Genomic DNA, 5,477 nt, shown 5'->3' on the forward strand with positions numbered 1-5,477 from the left:
CCATAAAATGGCATTTCTCCTAACTCAGCACAAGATTGGTCTCTTCACATCGATTGAGGACTCGCTCAAGGTTCTTGAGGCTCACATCGAATGAATCACCAAAAATGGAAAAATCATCCATGAACACCTCCATAAAACCTTCTACCATGTCCTCAAAAATGGTCGTCATGCATCTCTGAAAGGTGGCCGGGGCATTACGTAGCCCGAAAGGCATGCGGCGATAAGCAAATGTGCCGTACGGACAAGTGAACGTAGTCTTCTCCTGATCTTCGGGGGCGATGGGAATTTGGAAATAACTAGAGAACCCATCCAAAAAGCAATAGTAGGCATGCCCAGCTAACCGCTCTAGCATCTGGTTAATGAAATGCAGTGGAAAATGATCTTTTCGGGTGGCATCATTCAATTTTCTATAGTCAATGCATACTCTCCACCCGGTAGTTGTACGAGTCGGGATTAACTCATTTTTCTCATTGGTGATCACGGTCATTCCCCCTTTCTTTGGGACCACTTGCACGGCCTTACCCACTCACTGTCTGATATCGGGTAGATGATGCCTGCATTGAGAAGCTTGATGATTTCTGTTCGGATCACCTCTTTCATGTTCGGATTGAGTCTTCTTTGTGGTAAGGCTTTGGGTCTGTGATCATCTGTCATTAGAATTTTGTTAGTGCAAACAGATGGATTTATCCCTCTTATGTCAGCAATCTTCCAAGAAATCACTCTCTTGTGCCTCTTTAGTATATCCACCAGCCCATTCTTCTGTTCAACTGTTAGGTTTGAAGAGATGATGACTGGAAGCTATGTACCTTCTCCCAAAAAGGCGTACTCAAGGTGTTTATTTAGTATTTTCAACTCCAAATCTGATGCTTCCTCAGTTGACGGCATCAAACCCATGTTCCAAAGCCCATCACCCTGTTTGGACCCTGCACTCTCATCAGAACTGTTGCCTGCACAATGAACACGAAGCTCAAAATATTCAGCATCATTTCCTAGACCTTCATTGTTGCCCAAAACATTCTGCCCACACTGTTGCACCCCTTTGGCCTCTTGTACGCTTGCTGACACTTGGCCCATATCAACACGGTTCTCCAAGGTGGGATTCACGTAACTCTCGATAGTCAAAACAAATTGTTCAATTGGTGATATGCTTCCTTCACTCACTGATGGTGTTCCACTTTTCATAAAGGTCTAAAACACAGTGTGCCAACTGCCACCATCATAAGATATGCTCGAATCCCTAGATAGCAGCAGAGTACCAAAATGGTTATCTGGGAGGTGTGAAAAAAGTTGTTGAGTCTGCAAATTAATCCAGCCATCAAATCTGTGTACGTAGTCTTCCAACTTGATGTTCGGAGTTGCATTGTTGCATTCACAAGATGGACTATACAGAAAGAAATGGAAAGTGAATTAAACTATTAAGAAAGAAATAACGATAAAGAATGAATAAAGAATAAAATGGCGAGAGTAATAATCTAAAAGTTTCGTAGAAATCCTTAAGTTCCCCGGCAACGGCGCCAAAAACTTGATTGCTTCCCCGCAAGTGTACGGGATCGCCAATTAATACCTCGTTTGAAGACACGAGGATCGTATTCCACGGGGCTAAGGATCTCCTATTACTCCTTCTTGAGCTATTATCTAGCCTAAGATCTCAAGTGATAGATTTTACTCTACTAAATGTAATTAAAGCTAAAACGATATTATGACCAAATTAGAGAGAACAAACAATAAGCAAGCAAGAAAATCAATGAGATGCAAAGGCCTATGGATGAGAATCCCCTTTGAGGGGTTATCATGCAACATGGATGATGATCTAAAGATGCAAGGGTAAAATGGACCATGAGATTCCAAGATTAGAACAACCCAAATTTCTCGGTGATTGAACCCTAATCCCATACGAACATAGATAGGAATTTCTTCCAAATCCACATTCCTACGATTGCACTGAGTATTAGGAAATCTCACTTAGGATTAAACCTACTCTTCTTCGGATTAAACCTACATGGAGGGCTACCAAACACCCGATTTCTCAGTGTGATGATACAAGCATTCCCTTTTAATCCATTCATGACCTAATACATGCGAGCAAGTTACATCTACATGCATCATTCAAAAAAGAGCTACGGATTTCTCCTTAGTGTAGCACTTAGCATGGAAACAATGGATTAAATCTCAAAATTACCAAGCATGGAATTAACAAGTTATCATCCAACATACATGAGAAAAACACCCCTAAGGTTCTCCAACACCCGTGGCCTTGGGTGTCCAAAGTGTCATTGATAAGTGCTTGTGCGATATGAATGCAAAGCGTTCATTCCTTATGTTGAGCATTACTTTTCTCGAGGTTTTTTTACATTAATATGTGTTTTTTTATGTTACTTTTCATGCAGGGTAGGGTTGTGAGGGACGAGTATGAAGGAAATAGGCCAATGTGGATCGTAATGCACCTATTTTTGGAGGAGATCTTGCTAAGGTTCAAACGCGAAGACATAGGTCAGGTGTGAGATGTTAGAGTGTGTGCCAACCTCCTCGTAATCGAGTGAGCACATTCATTTGGAGGGAGCACAAATGCGGTCACACTCGAGCATTCGACTTATGCATATAAGAACAAGAGATCCACCAACATGTACATCATTGAAGAAGCAAGTGATTCACGACGTAAACGTGTGCCCGTTTGCGTTACCACAATGAAAGTATGGAATTCGGGAGTATTTCCGTTAGAGTACTGTAGCAGGTACTATAGTAAAACATTGTAGCAAGCACTATAGTAGTCCGGCCGAGAAATCAGAGAAACAGAGAATCCACACGGGCGTGTGGATATTATCCATGCCCGTGTGGAAATCCCACAGAGGCGTGTGACATACACGCCCGTGCAGTCGCCCGATTCCAGCCCTATTTAAAGCCGATTTCATTATTCTTTTCTCCATCTTTTCCCTAACTTGAGAGAGGGTTTCGGCTAGGGTTTCGAGGGGTATTGGCCAAGGTTTTGGAGAGGTTCTACGGTCCGACATCGTGATTCCATTAGGAAGAAGGTTGGTAGGGGAGCTTCGATCGAGGCGTATCCTATACCGGACGAAGGAATCCTTGGACGACGAGTAGAGGACTTTCCACAAGACCATCGACACGACTATCGAGGGGGTTTCTTTATGGATTCATTGCTTTTACATTCAGTTTCTTTGATTGTACTTAGCTCCATGGAGAGCTAAACCCCTAGTGGGTACTTGGGTGATTGTGAACCCTAGGATGTACTCGTTTCATTGAACTTCTTTATTATGCTTTCAATAAATTGATGTTTATTGTGAGTTCCAATCTTGATTGCTTGATTGTATGAACATTTCCCCTAGAGTGACACTTGGGTTGAGAGTTCTTGTTGGTAACCTTGTGAGTGAGTGACACACCATGAGCGTTAGACAAAGCTAGATTGGAGAGGGTTGAGAGGGTGAGTCGAGAGGTACAGGAGCGTCCCCTTTCCCCTCCGACGTGATAGATTCTACCTCCATTCCTTAAGTTCTTTGCGGCCATAATAGAGTGAATGGTCTAAGGGATGAACCTCCGCTAGGGCCTAGTTGCACGTGCAATGGAGTGAAGCGTTGAGGGGATCTTAGTATCTATGGCTTAATTGTGGCTAGGGACCTTCCGCCTGAACCAAAGGGTTAGGTCTATAATTAGGAAGTGATTTATCACTTGGAATCCCTAGAGCCCATTGTAACTTTATTCGAGTGCGAGGTTGAGAGGTTACTTAATCTCTCCTCCGGGACATGAATAGAGTTAGTCATAGTTGACCTTAGATTTGGGACTATGTATGTAAGGATTTCCACGACTCACCATTGCATTTATTAGGAAGCATAATAGAGAGAGTTCTTGCACTTGATACGATTTTCCTAGGTGAAGCATCATCCGACTACCCCATCTTTATCGATTGCCTTACCCTTTTCTTTATTCTTGCTATCTCACTTGTTTCTTTTATTATTGAGAATTGAATCTATTTCACACCAATCATTATTGATCTTCTACATAGCTAAGAACCAAATTAAGTATTTTCATTCCCTACTCCCTGTGGATTCGACCCCGCTCACTCGGGATTATTACTTCGACAAACCCGTGTACTTGCGGGATATAAGCAAGGGGTACTAGTCAAGTTTTTGGCACCGTTGCCGGGGAGTTAGTCGTTTAGAGATACTTTGCACTTTGTTTTCTTAGCTATTTCACTACACATTCTATTTCATATCTTCTTATTCTATCATCATTCTGATTTTCTTTTTCTTTACTTTTGGTGCAGTTCAGGTTATGACCCGAGGTAATCTATCAATATTGATTGAAGGAGACCTTGAGCTTGAACGTACACTTCGAAGGAAAGGGAAAGAACCTGTACAAGAACAGCCTAATACAGCTGATTTGGAAGTAGAAGGATCTGACAACATGGCAGAATAAAATGAGCAACAACGGACACTATCCGATTATGCCAGACCTTCAGTGTTGGGGACACAATCGAGTATTGTGCGTCCCCCAATCACAGCTCAGAATTTTGAGCTAAAGCCGGCATTCATCCATATGCTGCAGCAGTCCGCACAATTTAACGGTTTGGCCGATGAGGACCCAAACAGTCACATAGAGAGCTTCCTTGAGGTGTGTGACATGCTGAAGATAACTGGTGTGATGGATGATGCCATCAAATTGAGAGCCTTCCCATTTTCCTTATAGGGGAAAGAAAAGCAGTGGCTACACTCATTACCTAGGGCATCAATCACTACATGGGAGGAGATGGTAGAAGCTTTTCTAGCCAGTTATTTCCCTCCCGGAAAATCAGCAAGGCTTAGGAATGAGATCTCATCCTTTATGCAGTTGGAATTGGAGTCTCTATTTGAGACATGGGAAAGGTTCAAGGAACTCCTGCGCAAGTGTCCGTAACACGGATTCCCCGAGTGGATGATTGTTCAAACCTTCTACAATGGTTTGAACCCGAGTACAAGGCAACTCTTGGATGCGGCGGCAGGAGGTACCTTAGGTAGCAAGACCCCTGACGAGGCAAGTCAATTGATTGAGGAAATGGGGTTAAATAGCTACCAGTGGAACGCTAGGGAAAAGAAAAAAAAGGCCGGTCTCCATGAAATTTATGCGGTAACTTCATTGGCGGCCCAAGTGGAGAGTTTGAGTAAGAAGCTAGATCTTATAGCTTCGAATAGAGTTGCGGCCGTGACAAATTATACCGATTGTGGTGAGGGACATGCTCCTTCCGATTGCCCAATCATCATAGGTGAAGTTTCTTCAGTTGAGAATGTTGACTTTGTAGGTAATGGAATGAGACCTCAAGGGAATCCATATAGAAACACCTACAATTCAGGTTGGAAGAATCATCCCAAATTTTCATGGAGTAATCAAGGACCACAGAAGACCATGGGGCCATTGGGGTTCCAACAACAACAACAAGCCCCTCAAGTGGAAAACAGAATTTCAGGCTTGGAAACCCGAACGAAGGATTT

The 5,477-nt window shown here is 42.9% G+C and overlaps 1 non-coding gene across 1 annotated transcript; it reads right to left on the bottom strand.

Moving 5' to 3' along the window:
* Positions 1-4,806: 4,806 nt before the first annotated feature.
* Positions 4,807-4,913, bottom strand: LOC120250787. Its single transcript, XR_005533124.1, has one exon. It is a non-coding gene; the product is annotated as a small nucleolar RNA R71 (small nucleolar RNA).
* Positions 4,914-5,477: the final 564 nt, after the last annotated feature.

This window comes from Dioscorea cayenensis, chromosome 19 (assembly GCF_009730915.1).
Source record: "Dioscorea cayenensis subsp. rotundata cultivar TDr96_F1 chromosome 19, TDr96_F1_v2_PseudoChromosome.rev07_lg8_w22 25.fasta, whole genome shotgun sequence".
Taxonomy (NCBI): domain Eukaryota; kingdom Viridiplantae; phylum Streptophyta; class Magnoliopsida; order Dioscoreales; family Dioscoreaceae; genus Dioscorea; species Dioscorea cayenensis.